We start from the raw sequence: 18,139 nt of genomic DNA, 5'->3' as shown, positions 1-18,139 counted from the left end.
AAGTGTTGCACAAATACTTGACATATTGCCCCCCGATTAAGCCTGACTGCTCTGTGCCAATCTACCAGAGGGTTGAGAGCAGATTAACTTGAGTTGGCTTGTGACTCACCCTGGCAAGGACTGTGGTTGCTGCTTGACCACGGCTTACACTCAGTCAGCCAACAACCCATATTCTATTAGAGGGGCCATGGAGAAATTAAGGGCACTGTTGGAGGGTGGAACTGAGGGTATCCATGGAGAAGGAAGTCATCGGGGTGCACCAACAAAGACTGCTGCACAGGGGGCGCCGCCAGTGTTAAAGCCAGCCCTGCTCAGCAGCATGATTGTGCACCAGCACTGGGGAGCGAGTAGGACTGTGCCATATTTTAGTAGATGATGCGTTTTCCTGTTCTCTTCCTCTCAAGCAGCACAGCAACTAGGGGTGCTGCGCTGCATTTTGTGACAGTTTTGTAAATCTAGGTCCAAGCACTTTACACAGAACAGGGCACCGCATACTTGCATTACAGACAGCACAAAGAAGCAACTACTACTCTAGTGTAAATGTGGTTCAAACGGGCATAGATGCTCCTTGAAGTAAATCATCCTGCACATTATTTAATCCTAACTTTTGACAAAATCCAACTAAAGTGCGATATCGCAGTACACCGTTGTGTGGCACTGTTCACCCAAAAAACTAGTAAAAGGGTTTGGTCAAAAATCCGTTTTACAGTTCTCTGAAATTGATGTGCATTCAGTGCCTCCGCAAAAACTAAATTGTTGGGACGGATTCGTGCTTTAAAAATGATTCGGAAAGAGCGCTAGTGCTAGAAAAAAAACAAATCTGTAATGCGCCTTTTATTGATAACTTTCCTCCCTGTTCCTGTTTAGTAAAAAAAAAAAAGTCCTGAAAAAGTGCCGCGGGCGCTCTGTGAAAGAGTTATCTATGGCAGCCCGCGTTCGCGGCGGTCTCCTTAAAAGTAGATGGAATGCGCCTTGTCAGGGCCCTTCCGTCGAGAGGGGTTCAAGGCATGGAAGCTCCCTCGCCACGCCCGGCCACATTAGAAGGGACTATCCGATTCCCTGCGTGTGATGAGCAAAATGGGACGGTGCAGCCTCGTCCTCGCATGAGTGACTGACTGTCCGCATTAAAATAACACCGTTCCGCGCTGGTTCACACAAGAAGGTAGCCCGAAACATACTCCGCACAGAACCTGAAACTGTCAAGCTGGGTTTTCTTAACTTTTTCTTGTGGTCTGTCAGAGACCGGCAAAAGAAACTACTGACCCTACTATGTAAAAAAATGTAAGAGATTAGCCCTTTCCCATTACACACACGCTGCTCCCAGATTAGCCTGTGCCAAGCACCCCTCTATGTCCGGAACAAATATCACGGGCTGACTGTCAGTCTGTGTTATCTTGCGCGGCATTACAGATAGTGATAATTCCTTGTCTAATTGGTCTGTCAGTGAGAGCAGATCCAATATAAGAGAGACAGTGGCGTAGCAAATAAAATGAACCCCTCCCTGATTTTTTTAACGCCGACACAAAACCAACTACAACCGGAGTACAGTGCAAGGATCCCTCACACTCCTACGACCAGCTTCACAGTCTGCAGGTTTTTATACTGTCCTCGTGCCTTCGCTGTGGTTTAGGAGACGCTGTGCTCTGTCTAAAATGTCATCAACCTTTGCCATCTAGGACACCAGCACCAAACCAGCATTGGCAAAGACTTAAATTCTGACACAGGTTATTTTTCAGATTTCATTCCGGTCATGTGTCACTAAAAGTAAGACAACAAAAGAGAAAGGACCCTGCCTCCTAAACGAGGAATTAGCCACTGAATATCATTGTAAAACTATGAAGGCTTCCTAGAAGAAAGGGATCCTTGGAACAGGTATCGAAATCATTTTTGTTGTTAATGGACATAAGAGACACATATGAATGATTGTTATTGTTGCAAGGAATAGTTACTTCTAGCTTTTAATTACTGTAACGCAAATGCGTATTTTAGCTTTGAATTATTGTAACATAAAAGCCTTGGGAAATTTAATAGGTCGCACATTCTTTGAATAGCAAATTGTCATGACCTTTTAAACCTGCAATCAGCGCTTTCCTGTTGCAGACTGCGGTGCCTTACGCCATTACTGGATGTCCCTCGAGTCGAGTCTAATACAATTGCTTGCTGTAGTCAAGGCTTGTTTTAAGTAGCAACAAGCTAATAAGATCTGGGCTCTCTCTCAAGCAAATGTTACGGTCATCAGGCTGGTGAAATAAACAGCAGCAATGCTGCTTTGGAGAATTGTTTAGATTTGCTGTATTTTTGTTTACTTAACGTTGCACCTGCAAGACATCAGAGTGGACAATATATTTCAAATGTGACTGCATGGATGCCAATTCACCAAAGTGCTAGGAGCAGCTGAGCTGAAAAAATGCCTCCTTTGGCTTGATATGTCAGAGAAAATGATTTGACATAGCTTGTAACTATAGTAACATCACAGGATGTGATGTCACATGATGAACAGATTCAATTAAATCCCAGAAAGCGCCACTTCAAACCAAAATTTAACAGGGGGCGGGCGCGCGGCGCTCACACGCTGGTGACGGAACCGCTCCGTCACCAGTCTCGGGTGAGCTGTGCTGATGACGGAGCGGTTCCGTCATGGCCCCGCCCGCTCAATAGAACGCCCAGCGCAGGCGTGGAATCCGCGCCACGCAGGCGCGTCCGGCGGGCCATGACGGAACTGCTCGGTCATCAGCACAGCGCCACCGCGGCTGATGACGGAGCGGTTCCGTCATCAGCATTGAAGAGGTTAAGATTAACATATTATCAAGGATACTAAAACAGATAAGCCGCTTTAGTTATCAAAGATATATGAACTGGCTCAATGATTAGCGCGGCAGACCCTGATGCAGAGGTCTAGCCCGGGACCAGGGTTCAATTCCCCGCCTCGGCGGGTCTTGGGCTAAAAAATTCCACGGACCTGATAATTCTCGCCTCAGTGCCTATTCCAATCATTGAGTCCCACTCTGCAACTCTGGGCAATAGCTTGCTTAATCTCCACAACGGCCCCCACAACGCTAAGGATGCCTGGCCTCCACCTCGGGGGTGCCCAGGAGTGGACGTCTCTCAGGGAAAGCCAGGATGGGTTCCACAGTGGTATTCGTACAAGCGCCTTAAGACCCTTGCGGGTGAGTAGTGCGCTATACAAGTATCAATTTACAACTAAGGTGTAGCCATATTGTGTTATTTAGTACCGGCATCATAGCCCAAGCAGAGACATTTAAATGCTGAGGCCCAACTATCACGTGTCCACATTAACTATCACATATCGAAAACATACGTAAGCACAGACAGGTCTACAGTTGTCCATTCAATTTGCTCGCTAAAGATAGCTATAGTACCAATCCCCCAAACTGGCAATCTCCGAGGAGAAAGGACTACAAGAAAGGGCTCTCTTCGAACTGGATAAAGGTAAGAAGGCTGCAGTTTTCAAAACCACAGGCTTGACTCATTGTTGAATACCTTGGGCCATATTCACTAAGGGCGTCTGCGCTCGTAGCGGAGGCCCCACCGCTGTGGGGGAATCTCTGCACTCTGGGGGAATTTTCACAATAAGAATTCTTATTGCAGGGCTACCACACTGGTTGCGGAGACTACCCCCACAACTGTAGGGCCTCCAATACGAGGGTGGAGGCCCTTTGTGAATCAGGTCCATAAATGGTAATCACCATCAAACATCTTGGAGCAATCAGCCAAGATAATGACAAACTCTTCCCTGGTTAAATAGGAAACAAATACATGGACTATTTAGGTACAACAATTATCTTAGTGACATATCAATAGCTTGTTTTCACAAAATACTTAATACGACAGTTCTCCTTACCATTTCCCTGGACAGGAGAATTTGCGGGGTTCCAAACTCAGGAAATTCAAGCCATACAAGATGTTAGCATCCCACTGCACACTCTCATCAGTGAATTGTGGCAACTGGTGACATGACCCTGAGGATCACTGACAGAATATCGGAAACAAAAATATTGTGTGGACAGAATATTGTCAACAATATCGAGGACCAAAACATCAAGAAAGTAAGTGCAAATAGGTAGGTATAGATTTACTGTTTTTAAAGCCACATCTGTGTACCATGAAGAAATATATATTGTCAAGGTACATATATGTGAAGTTACATATAGTAAAACTTTGCTTAGCAATAGAAACTTATCTCCAAAATATTTTTGTACTCGGTATTCTTGACACAATATTTTATCCCACGATATTTGTGTTTCCGATATTCAATGTAAATTCGGAAAAGGGCTGCTCTTGAAAACATAGCTTGAGGACTAATGGCATGCCAGTTAACACGCAAGATGATTTTCTGAGTTGCAGGTAAACACATATTAATTATATCTTCCCACACCAGCTACTATGCTACAGGAATGAATAGAGCAAAAAATCTTCACATAAAACATTTACCATTGTCAAGGGCCTGCCCAATCCTACGTCATGTGCAAGAATTATTCAACCACCTCAATAGTTATGGGAAGATATATCTAAAGTCTTTTATATGAGGACAGCAGTATGAAAAGCGAATTGGAAAACGTTTTATACTACAAAGAACTGGAGAACGACCACACAGAACTTTGAAGGGTCTCTTACCAATCTGATGCCCCCAGACTTGTTGCCCTAACATCCAGGTCTGAACCTGGAGTTATTGTTGTCCTAACTAAAAATACCCAGTTATGTTTTGTCACACCTCCCTCTTTCCTAAACCCACCCACACCTAGCCGCAAGCAAGTGAACGTTATATTACGCACCATATATACTGCGCCTTTAACTACATTCATGAGCAACAATGCATTTTGCAAAGTACATGCAGACTTCATAGCTCTTACTGGTAAAATATCTTTGCAGCCAGGATAGCAAGCAGCTTTCCCATGCCTCTGGGGATTTCTTACACATAATGACTAATAACAAATTGAAAATCGAAAAAATAACTTTAAGAAGTTTCACGCTCTTATATTGTTGTTATCATTTACATTTAAAACTGCAGTTAATCCCTGGTACACATTAAAAAAACACATATGACCTGTTCAAAGAGGTAGCGTGACTCTACCAGTGATGATCGGCCCTCAACCGCTCACCACGGTCTGTCTCTTAAGTGCATGACGCAGCACGTACTCTCCTTCCTTCACCCAGTGTTATCCTGTCTGCCCGTCCAGCCCAGGCTCGCAGGATGTTCGAAATAATTCAAACAGGCCTGGCGGCATCTCCCTGCACTTTCCAGACTCGAGAGCGCGTGGTGGTGGAGTAGGTCACTGCTGGGGCGGGACAAAAATGATTCCCAGAGCCATCATTGGTAGCGCTTTCACGCGCTACCAATGATGGCTCTGGGGCCCACATACGCAGCGGCCGTGTAGCACTGATGGCCCATGACGGCGGCCTTTATAATTTATTTGGGGACACTGTGTCAGTGTCCCCAAATAAATGATAAAGGTCGCCGTCATGGGCCATCAGTGCCGTGTGGCGGCCGCCCCGAAGATAGTGCCGCCTGGGGCGGACCTCCCCCACCGCACCGCCCTAGCTACGCCAGTGGGAAGTAACAAGGAAAAATAAAGATATTTCTCATTATGACGCCTCTGTCAGGGAGGCACAGCATTTTGGGAATGGCAACACCCATGCTCCACCCATGGAATTCCTCCCAGCCGCAAGGTAACACAAGGCAGTGAAATGTGCTGCCTTGCGTTACCATGGATTTACTAAACAAGCAACGCCAATCATGGTGGCACTGCATGGATTAGTAAATCCAAGTTAAGGGCTTGCGTTGTTTTGCGTCACCTTGCGCAACGCAAGGACAACACAAGCTCTTAGTATATATGGGCCATAGATAACAGAGAGAGAGTCAGAATTAGGGCAGACCGCACCCCAGTGGATTGGAGCTGTTTTGTTGTCCATGTAGTTTGCTTACCACTTCACATGAAAAGAGTTTCCTCCACAGATATGATATGATATGATATTGGTATTTTGTAAAGCGCATGAATCACCCGGGGGCATCTCCGCGCTACCTAGTTCAGTTGCCGAGAGCAGCGAAAACCCAGAGCATGTCATCAATATAAGAAGGCTTTCAGATGTTTCCTGAAAGTCAGGTAAGAGGGGGGACTTTCGCAGCACTTCCGGTAGGGAGTTCCAGTATTTGGGGGCGACGTATGAAAAGGCTTTACCTCCCAGGTGATTCCGCTAGATACGCAGCATCGCTAGGAGAGCTTTATCATTAGATCTTAAATTACAAGACAATGTCAGTTTGCATAGTTTGGTTTGTAGATATTTTGGGCCAATTTCACTCATGGCTTTAAAGACTAGGCACCATGTTTTGAAGAAAGCTCTCTTTTTGACCGGCAGCCAATGCAGTTCCTTCAGAAGGGGGAGCAATGGGGTACTCGGGGGGCGATTTAGAACCATCCCTGTTTTGAATGACTTGGAGCTTTGCTAGCTGCCTGACTCCTACTTCCGCCAGCAGAGCATTGCCATAGTCCATCCGACTAATTACTAATGCTTGGACTACCGTCCTGTGATGGCTCAAGGGGAGATAAGGAATAATTTTCCGCAACAGCTGTAGGCTGTAATAGCAAGAGCTCATTATATTGCTGACATTTTTTTTCATAGACAGGTTTTCGTCAAGCTGGATTCCCAGACTTTTCACTGAGTCCGAGGGGACTGGGGCGGTACCCAGCTCTGCTGGCCACCAGTCGTCCAGCACGAGTTCCTGTTGATTTCCCAGAAACATTAGCTCTGTCTTTCCCGGGTTTAATTGAAGGCAGGATTCTGCCATTCAGTTTGCAATATCCAGCATTCCTTGTACAAAACGCGCTCTATCCTCTGCCAGATTTTTCCCAATAGGGAAAATCAGTTGAGTGTCGTCTGCATATGAGATGACCTCAAACCCATACTGCTGCACTATTCTGGCTAGTGGAGCCATATATACATTGAAGAGGGTCGGGCTTAAGCCGGAGCCCTGTGGGACCCCTCTCTCCAACAGGTATTTGGAAGATCTGAAAGGGCCCATCATAACCTGTTGTTTCCTGTTAGCCAGGAAGTGGACCAGCCACTTCAGTGCCAGATCCCCGATTCCGCAATCCTGCAGCCTCTCCGCCAGCAGTTGATTGACACAGTATCAAATGCTGCGGAGAGGTCCAAAAGAATAAGCATCACGGATCCCCCTCCGTCCAGCGTTCGCCTGATGGAATCCGTGACTGCCAAAATGGCAGTCTTTGTACTAAATCCCGGCCGAAAGCCGGACTGCGATGTGTCCAGGATGTTCTTGGACTCCAGATACTGGCTCAATTGCGTGTTAATGTGTGCCTCCAGTATCTTTGCCAGCAGAGGGAGTAGTGATATTGGCTTATAGTTGCTCAGGACTGCGGGATCCGCTGAAGGTTTTTTAAGGATAGCGCGCACGTGGGCTTCCTTCCACGTCATGGGAATGTAGCCGCTGGCCATCGAGGAGTTAAAGATCTCCTGAATAGCCAGCGCACAGCTGGTTGCAATCAAGGCCATGACATATGGCCGGCAAGTGTCACTCGGGGATCATGACTTTGATGTTTGGAGAAGACGAATGACATCCTGCCGGGTAATAGGCTCAAACTGGTTGAGGCCATTTCCCGGCACCACAATATGGGCACAAGGTTCAACTAGGCTGGTGCTTTTATTTTTAGGAAAGCTCTCATATATGAGGGAGGTTTTATCCTGGAAGTAGGAGGCTAACGCCTCACAGAGTTCCTGTGTTTCCATTGGTTGTTGTATGCAGGCCTGCGGGGAAGAGAAGCCCTTCACAATATCAAACAATATCTTTACAGAATTCCCTGCCTGTTCTATTTGCATTTGGATGTATATGCATCTGGCCAATTTGATATTGTGGTGGTAGCCTGCTAGAGCTTTTTTATAGGTCCTTTCGTCCCCCTCGTTTTTGGATTGTCTCCATTGTCTCTCCTAAGTTTTACAGGAGGATTTTTTAATTTTTAGAGCCCCTGAGTACCTGGGTGCTGAGACTCGGCTAGGCCTAGGCTTGGTGTTCTTTTCCGGGATAACCACGTCCAGTGTCTGAGTCAGAGCCCGGTTAAAATTGGCCAGTAGCGCCTCTGTATTGTGGTCCCTCGATTCCTTAACCTGATTCTCAAAGATCTGAAACTTTCCCTCAAATTCTTCTACGGTAAGTTTCTGCCAAGGTCTGGCTTTCTGAGTTTTTTTAGTCTGGGTGGTTGCTCCTGTTCATATTTCATTTCCTCTGGGCAGCTGAAAGAGATCAAATAATGATCTGTCCAGGTCAGAGGCTGAGCATCCGCAACTACTAGGGTTTCATTATTCGAAAATATCATGCCCAATGTATGTCAAGCTGTGTGTGTAGGGCCGAGGACGTATTGTCCCAGACCCATGTCTGATAGTCCTGAAAGCAGCTGCGCCACTTCCGGATCCTGGGTGGCTTCTCCATGATAGTTAAAATCTCCCAATAGTATAAAACTCCTGGAGGCTACGACCTGTGCGGCAATGAACTCTGTCACAAGGTTGACAAAGTTCGATTTTGAGCTATGTGGAAAGTACAAAAGTGCGCCCTCCCAGGTCTTGGTAGGTGAGATGCTGACCCTAAAAAGACCTATCTCTAGCCTCTCATTCCTAAGCGTGTCTAGCCACTGGACCTTTACATTCTCTTTAAATGCAATGGCAATTCCCCCTCCCACTTCCCCGCTCTGTCCAAGTGGATAAGCTTATAGCCATCCGGAATCGCGATAATAATTGCCGGGGTGCTATGGGGGGTCAGCCAAGTTTCTGTCAGGAAACATATGTCTGGGGAAAGCGGAGATATAATATTCCAAATTTGAGTAGCATGTTTTATCAGTGAGCGAACATTGCATAAAATGTAGCTCGATCCTTCATAGGTTGCAGCGGGGGCGATCTCCCCTAATTCGCATTGGCTCTTAGAAGCCCTCAATCAATCAATCAATCACGGCATTTGTAAAGCGCACTTCTCTCCCAGGAGGGTCTCAAGGCGCTGGGGGAGGGCTAAGTTACTGCTCGAACAGCCAGGTCTTGTGCTGCTTGCTGAAGGAGAGATGGTCTTGGGTTCGCCGAAGGTGGGAGGGGAGGGAGTTCCAAGTCTTGGCTGCCAGGTAGGAGAAGGATCTTCCTCCGGCGGTGGCTCTGCGGATGCGTGATACGGTGGCGAGTGCGTGGCTGGTCGATCGTAGCTGGCGGGTGGGCGTGTAGAAGGTCATGCGGTCGTTGAGGTACTTGGGGCCCAGGTCCTGGAGAGCCTTGTGTGCGTGGGTGAGGAGTCTGAACGTGATTCTATTGCTGACGGGGAGCAAGTGCAGGTCTCTCAGGTGTCAGGTGATGTGGCTATGTCGGGGGATGTCGAGGATGAGTCGTGCGGAGACGTTCTGGATGGGTTGGAGTCTTTTTTGAAGTTTGGCTGTGGTTCCGGCGTAGAGGGTGTTCCAGTAGTCCAGTCGGCTGGTGACGTGTTCTTGGGTGACGGTCTTCCTCGTTTCCGTGAGGATCCATCTGAAGATCTTGCGGAGCATGCGCAGGGTGTTGAAGCACGAAGATGAGACGGCGTTGACTTGTCTGGTCATTGACAGGAACGAGTCCAGGATGAAGCCCAGGTTGCGTGTATGGTCCGTTGGTTTGGGAGCGGTGCCCAGGGCCGGGGGCCACCAGGAGTCGTCCCAGGTGGTGGGTGATGATCCCAGGATGAGGACTTCTCATCCTGGGAAGATCTTGTCTGAGTTCAGTTTAAGGTGGCTGTTCCTCATCCAGTCGGCGACGTCTTTCATCCCTTCGTGTAGGTTGGCTCTGGCGGTGGTGGGGTCGTTGGTGAGGGAGAGGATGACCTGGGTGTCGTCGGCATAGGAGATGATGTTGAGGTTGAGCTGGCGTGCGATGGCTGCGAGGGGGCTCATGTAGACGTTGAAGAGGGTTGGGCTGAGTGAAGATCCTTGTGGTACGCCGCAGATGACTTCGGTGGCCTCGGATTTGAACGGAGGGAGGCGAACTCTCTGGGTTCTTCCGGTGAGGAACGAGATGATCCACTCCAGCGCTTTCTCTCGGATTCCGATGTTGCTGAGGCGCTTCACTAGGGTGCGGTGGCAGACGGTGTCGAATGCCGCAGAGAAGTCCAGGAGGATGAGGGCCGCTGTTTCCCCGTTGTCGATCAGGGTTCTGATGTCGTCGGTGGCTGCGATTAGGGCAGTCTCGGACTGCGAGGAGTCAAGGGATCCGTTCATCTCGAGGAAGGCGGCAAGCTGTTTGCTGACAGTCTTCTCGATGACTTTGGCCGGAAAAGGAAGGAGCGAGATGGGACGGTAGTTCTTGAGGTCGGTGGGGTCCGCCGTAGGTTTCTTCAGGAGGGCGGTCAGCTCGGAGTGCTTCCAGCTCTCCGGGAAGGTGGCGGTGTGGAAGGAGGTGTTGATGGTGTCTCGGAGATGAGGTGCGATGGTGGCGTCGGCTTTGTTGAAGACGTGGTGTGGGCACGGGTCGGTTGGTGATCCGGAGTGGATGGAGTTCATCGTGCGGGTGGTGTCTTCGGTGCTGATCGGGGTCCAGTTGCAGAGGGTGGTGGTGGCGGGCGTTGGTTCGGTGGTAGGGTGCGTGGTCTGTGCGTCGAAGCTGTTGTGTATGTCGGCGATCTTGCGGTGGAAGAACGAGGCGAGTGAGTTGCAGAGGTCTTGCGAGGGAGTGATGTTGTTGTTTCCGGCGCTGGGGTTGGAGAACTCTTTGACGATGCTGAAGAGTTCCTTGCTGTCGTGGGTGTTGTTGTCTAGTCGTTCTTTGAGTGCCCTGCACCCTACTGGCCCTTCTAAGATATTAGGTAGAATGGTGGAACAGATGGGGGTTTTCTCTTGGTTGTTTGGGGCCCTCTTTCCGATGCCACGTAGCGCTTTACTTGTGTAAGTCAAAGGGTCGGTGCCCAATTGGCCAGCATTACCTGTCCCCTGTCGTGGCCCGGCGCCGACGGGTGCAGACGGGCTTGCCTTTGGCGCGCCATCGGCGTGCCCGCTGCGCGCGTCCGCTGCACGTCCGGGTGTGAGGTATCATTTGATCCCGGAAGTCAGGTGTTGTGTGTTGTATCTCGCCAATGACTGGCCCGCTAACCCGTATTTTTAGCAAGATGGCGCCCACTATTAGCGCTAAGGAAAGAAACTGCAACAATTATGCCCCAATGAAGCAGAGAGCATGTAAATCTGCCCTGCCCGCAATTCTTAAAAGCAAGTACCAGGTGAGTGGAACATAAAGTAACAATACAGTGAAATTTAAAATAAGCGTCTGGATTCCCGGCTTTCCGCCTCAGGAATCAAACTAGGAGGCGCGCGAGCCTGCAGCCCGGTCTTTTATCCCGGAAGTCAGGTGTTGTATCTCGCCAATAGCTGGCCCGCTAACCCGTCTTCCTAGCAAGATGGCGCCCACTATTAGTGCTAAGGAAAGAAACTGCAACAATTATGCCCCAATGAAGCAGAGAGCATGTAAATCTGCCCTGCCCGCAATTCTTAAAAGCAAGTATCAGGTGAGTGGAACATAAAGTAACAATACAGTGAAATTTAAAATAAGTGTCTGGATTCCCGGCTTTCCGCCTCAGGAATCAAACCTAGGATTCCCAAATACTAGTCCATTACATCTGACATACAGAGACATGCACATTTTTCTCCATCTCTGTTTGCAGGATGAGTTCACTCCATTCTGTGTACTTCATTTTTGTGCATCTAGTACTTGTATTTGTGTGCTCTCTTTACACACATTTCACTGATGCTAACTTGAGGCAAGTGCCTGTATTCACCTTCACTGCTGGCTGCACTGCACTGAATCTTAATGATATAAGTTAAGAAGTTTCTGTCTGTTATCAATAGCTTTCCCCTGGTAGCTTTTGCACATGCAACAAGGACTGCATCAAACAAAAAATGCATGTGATACAAGAACAGCAACACTAAATAAAATTTGCAGCTAATAGTAAAGCATGGTAAAGTTCTCAAAAGAATGTATACTTAAAAGCACAACATTCAATAATGAAACTGACTCCAAATTTAAGTGAAAAGGATGCATGGATAAAAAGTTAGACGAATATAAAAAATCACTACCTCAACCAAGAACTAGGAGACCTTCATGGTTGACCGACAAGGGAGTGAGGTTGGAAAAAGGTTGTTGGTTCAGCCTAGTCAATTCCAAAGAACCAGGATGTTGTTAGAAGCAGCGTGAGGTAAAGGGCTCACATTTCATCCCGGTGAAAAGTTTAACCCTAGGATCTTGTTACTTGCTTGAAGATCAAAAATCTTCAATGAGGAAAGCTGGAAACTGTGGTCAAAGAGGGTTCCACAAGTGCTGGGTGCAGAACAGTGGAAGCCGGTTTGTACAGAGGGTGGTAGAGTAGGGGGAGGGGAAAATGGAGATGCAAATAAATAAATACATTAATTCACTTACCTGCGTGAGGTCCTTCACCCTCGGGTGTCTTCCAGGAACTCCTGGTACAGGAAACTGCACTACCCAATCCTGGCCCTGCTTTCACAGCATGAAAGCAGCACCAGGATTGGATAGAACAGGCTCTCACAGTGCTCCCAAGAGACCTGGAGGCCTGTGCTTTCTGTAACCTAGCTGTGTAAGACAGCTAGGCTAGAGAACTTTAAAATGCTCATGTCCGGCTGGACATCCTAAGACGGACGGCCAAACAGACAGGCAAATTTTAAAGTGCACAGCTTCCAGTTGCTGCCACCCGGTAGCAATGACCCAGCCCCGTACTGACACTTAATTCGGGAATTTTTGAATGAAGCTGCTGACGTGACGTTGATTTTTACAGCCGTCAGATCTACAACCGACCGACCGCATTGCAGTGGCTTTGATTTGAAATAAAATCCTTGAGGACGGTGACGCAGCCCATCCTCTACATTCCGATTAATGCCATTTTCTCATGATGTCGGTTCTGCATAATTTACATGCTCCGTGACTTCATTTTGTGATCCACGGCCCCACGCCCCACCCCCGTCCTGAAGAAGACCCCTTAGTAAGGCACCCATCATTGACTACGTTTCCGTGGGTCTATCCATGTGACCATCTGTCCATGAACCAGCTTCCACCCTAAATATGCTATTTACTGTAACCCTGGAAGCATGATCTATTGATTTGCATTTGAAGTCGTTTATGTCTTTACATCTGGCTTTCTTACAAGTCAGACCTATTTAACTGTCTAATAAGGTCTTTTGACCGCTACTGTATCACTACCCTCAAACCTTGCACCATTCTTCTCACTACCACCCTCCCTACCCGTCTCCCTCTGGAGCACTAATTACTGTATAATAGTTCTTTTGTTGATACATTGTGATTAAATAACAATGTTTATTTATAGTTTTGTATTTGCTTCTATATGTGTTTAATTCAAAAAAATCTTGTTGTTTAAACACTACGTTCTGGGACCCGTATTTCTTGTACTGTGCATTCACCCAGGTCCCAGTGACTACGTTGGGTATACCCCCCTGTTTGTAATGACTTAATTTGGGACGCGTCGCTGAAAAATAAAATGGTAATAAATAAATGTTTTTACTGTTTTATTTATCACCCTAGGGGCTTGTGGGGCGACACTTAGCTGAAATGGAGGAGCTGCCCCTGGTGCAAAATCCTAAAAAGTTTTCACAGCCACAATTTCCAAGTGATTTGCACCTATCTGCCATGTGGAAAAAAGGTGCTGCACTTTGCAAATTCACAGTGGTCTACTAATTGCCACAAAATTGCTGCTCTGCATAATTTTTAGGCAGTTTTTGGATGGAGTATTCTGACTTACTGCCAGCAGCTAATCATAAGGGTCTTAGCGCATTGACCTGTTCTGAAAGGGTGAACATGTCCATTTGGTTGTACCATTGTGATTGGATGCTGTCAACTAGTATCACAGAAGCAGTCATGCAAAAAATTGATACTTGTAAATTGATACTTGTAAATTGATACTTGTATAGCGCTCTACTCACCCGCAACTGATTTGCAATATCAGCTGCTGCCGTGCCGATTCATTGGGACTGACAGACTGGACAGATTAAGAATTAGGACAGATTAAGAATGATGTCATATTGGAGGAAGGACTAGGTGACTGGGTTATGTGACAGATGGTTGCACTGGAAATAAGAAAGGGTTGTTTAGAGGAGCATGGAAGTTGATGCAATGGATAGGTGGAAGGAGGGAGAAGTCATGAAAGGGGGGCAGACCAGTGGTTGGCTAGAACAGGTGAAAGAAGCACAGTGGCTGTGGCAGACAGGGGAGGAGAAAGGAAGGAGAAAGGGAACAGTAAAATGTTAGGCTGGACTAAAGTCGTGGGGATCGATTTCGAGTGAGAGAAGGAAAACTGTGAAGGAGGAGAATTAAAATAATCAGTAATATAGAATTGGAAAGTAATCGGAAGGCAGTGCAAAGTGAGGAAAGTAATATGACCTGTGCAGACAGCCAAATCAGGATTTTCTCGAGAAACTTGCTGACAGGGGAGTCTGCAGAGAGAACAGAAACATTGGTGAGGACATGGATTGTGCACACGTATGAGGACTCCAGAGGCTTCTGCAGTGTTGATGTAACACTTGATGAGTATGTGACTTGACTGAGATTAGGAAAGGGATGCAATTCTCAGTATAACTGATAAGAGTTCTGAACCCACGAGAATACCCTTAATTTTATACTACACGCTTTATATGCTTCAAGAGAACACCCTTCGCATCCATCACCCTAATCCCATCAGACTTCAAACCCTCTCCATCACTATTTCAAATATACCCCATTGTCCAACATAAGTCAGTGACTGAAGGGGTACGGAGAGTGTACTACCAACAAGGTAGTTCACTTCCCAAACGACACAATTTAATGGTGGGAGCAACAAGACCTAATGATAAAATGGCTGACTTCTTTCCTCGCCTAGTTCAACAGCATCGGAAGACTTCTTTTTCCAATGCTCAAAGCAGCCTGTTCATGATCTCAAAAGCCTTGACAGTGGCCTGTTGGCAATTACTACTTCCCTTTTCAAGGTCCTGTTGAAGCCAGCCTTATAATTCAAAGCTTATATCATTGACCGAGATTGATACAGACATGCAGGGCTGGTTGCCTTCATCAGCAGGCTGCATCATCGTACATCTTACCTTCCACTTCTGTGCTTCATCTTTCTCGAAGAGTACCTTCAGTGCACATGTCACGATTCAGTGACATAAAGTTTCAGCTGGATCACACCAGTGGATAATTTTCTTCTTCTGTGGAAAAAGGCACTCAGTAATGCTCTGCCATATAGCTGTAGTTGTAGAAGCATTAATGCTCTTATTTTTGTCAGTGAACTTTCAGTGATATTTTGCTAACACACGGTCATGATTGTCTTCCTACCTTAGTCTGGGCCATATGTCTTTTATTCTATTGTCCATCTTTGGCTGTGCTAAAAGCCTCATTGGGAAAATGTATCTATCCCTGGCATACTCAATTGCATCAAAAGATAAGAGACAGCACCCAATCCACTTGGGGTACCCAATCCCCCTGGAGCAGTGAAATGACTATCGCCAAATCACTTCTGTGGCAATTGTCCTGCAGTATCATCTGTCTAACTAGTACACATCAAACTTATGAAGAGCCTTAGTTAATGTAAATATAATGAAATGAAGGTAAAATGAAGTGATACATACAGACTGAAAACCCCAAGAGAATATGATGGAGTTTCTGTAGAAGGAACAACAAATCCAAAATCACCTATCTCCAGATTAATGACATAAGAATCCATACTATGATTAAAAATGAAAGTCAAAAGATCATTAAAGGTCTGCTAGGAGCTGAGCTAAGTAAAATCTATAGATGGCTTACAGATACATTTGTCTTTTCTTACGTGTGAATATAGTATTTAAATAAGGGCAAGTAGGACTCATCGTTTGACCTCATCGGTAGGCTCTGATGACATCTCATTTGACATTACTGATCACATCACTGATGATATCATTCATGTGATAATACGATGAACCTCTTCAGACTCTAATATAACCTTAGATACAATCAGTGTAAACAGACACTCACAGACTGTCACTCATCCATGGAGTTACTCACACACCTAGTCAGTCATGCAAAGAATCAATCACACCTCCATTTCCTCAACTATACAGTTATACAAACTTTACTTATTCAAACATATACTAACACATATTTACTCTCTTATACAATCCCTGATACAAGTTCACAATTATCCATACAGCCATTCACACATTCACTGGCTCTTATGCACAGTTATTTATATATGTCAACTCTCACATGTACTGTGTTTTACATATGTACTTACTTTGACATGTAGCACTGAGATATCCATTCACTCACCAATACACTCATGCACACAGTCAACCACCCATACAGCTGTTTCCACATGCACTTTTGAAACCATACATCTAGTGAATCAACTGCTCACACATCTATGCACAGAGTCATACACCTCCCAGCCACCCACACACACACTCAGTCTCCCATACAAATACCTGGGCAACCAATCAATAACCCATATAGTTACTCATATAGCTACTTATCAACACATGCAACAGTTTACAGAACAACAGACATAATGATGCACAAATTAAGACAGTTTAGTCACTAACCCATGCACTCAGTGAGACACATTTAATCACTCACTCATACAGTCAGTCATGCACCTACTAAATCCTTCATCCAGACACTTATACATCCACTCATTCTGCAATATGTAAGACATATTTTAACTTTACAAAAAACATACAGTCACTGGATGTTGTCATCAGTGATGTCATCAGTGATGTCATTTGAGATGTCATCAGTGATGTCATCAGTGATGTCACTGACCATGTCATGAATGATGTAATATGTGACATCATCAGCAGTGGATTGCGGGTGCGCGATATATAGTTAGTGCAACTAACTATATATGGAATTTCAATGGTTTTGTGTGAGTAAAATAAGGTTTTGTAAATGCGAATTCCTAACTATATATGGTCTATAACCTATGGTTTTTTCAGTGAATTTTCAAGGTTTTGTAAATGCTAATTCCTAACTATATATGGTCTATAACCTATGGTTTTTTCAGTGAATTTTCAAGGTTTTGTAAATGCTAATTCCTAACTATATATGGTCTATAACCTATGGTTTTTTCAGTGAATATATATATATACATACATATATCAACATATATCATCTGTATATCTATATAAATACAAACATAAATGCATGCATACATATACTTATATGCATACAGATGCATGTTATTTACATGAAAGTTGAAAAAACACTAATAAAAGCAAAGCTAAAAAGCCACCTCATTACAAACAGAATGGCTTTAACTTAAACGAGGGCGAGATCTATTGCATTTTCAATGCTTGTTTACTTTGGTTCCATCAAGAAGGCATTCAGATGTGTCACACATTTGCCATAAATTCTGAATGTTAGCACTCTAGTTGCACATTAGATCACTGTAGTAAAGCTACTGCTCACCAGGGACGTCTGCTGCTGGTATTCAAAGTGCATGTTTCAGTCTGCATGTCAGAATTTTTTTAATGAAATAGAAGAGGATTAAAGAAGTCACTCAAAATGATCCCTAATTTTTCTTTCTGAAGCACTAATCATACTTTCTATGGCAAAATTAACCCCCTCATGTTGTTCCTTTTTAAATTGAGTGTTTTCAGACTTACCACTTCATTCCAATCAAGATGGCTTCTGGTGTGCCATACTTTTGTCATAAGTAAGACTGTTAGCGCTCTAGTTGTTCTTTAGAACACTCTGGGACATTCTGTCATTGGGCTATACTTGGGGTACATCTGGGTGATATTTGGGCTACATTTAGGCTCTTTTGTCTCTGGTGGCCATCTTGGGAGACTGTATGTCAGAATTTTTTAATGAAATTGAAGAGGGTTTGAGAAGTCACTCAAAATGTGCCCTAATTTTTCTTTCTGCAGCACTAATCATAATTCATATGGCAAAATATACCCCCTCATTTTGTTCCTTTTAAATTAAATGTTTTAAGAGTTACCACTTTATTCCAATCAAGATGGCTTCAGGTGTGCCATACCTTTGTAATAAGTAGGACTGTTAGCGCTCTAGTTGTTCTTTAGAACACTCTGGGACATTCTGTCATTGGGCTATACTTGGGCTACATCTGGGTGATATTTGGGCT

At 45.4% G+C, this 18,139-nt stretch overlaps 1 protein-coding gene across 1 annotated transcript in view; it reads right to left on the bottom strand.

The window, feature by feature from the left end:
* Positions 1 to 18,139, bottom strand: part of JPH2 (junctophilin 2) — a 411,671-nt gene that overhangs the window by 127,368 nt on the left and 266,164 nt on the right. The window lies entirely within an intron of this gene.

Source organism: Lissotriton vulgaris, chromosome 7 (assembly GCF_964263255.1).
Source record: "Lissotriton vulgaris chromosome 7, aLisVul1.2, whole genome shotgun sequence".
Classification (NCBI taxonomy): domain Eukaryota; kingdom Metazoa; phylum Chordata; class Amphibia; order Caudata; family Salamandridae; genus Lissotriton; species Lissotriton vulgaris.
Note: the sequence above shows the minus strand (reverse complement) of the source record. Positions and strands in the feature narration are given on the sequence as shown.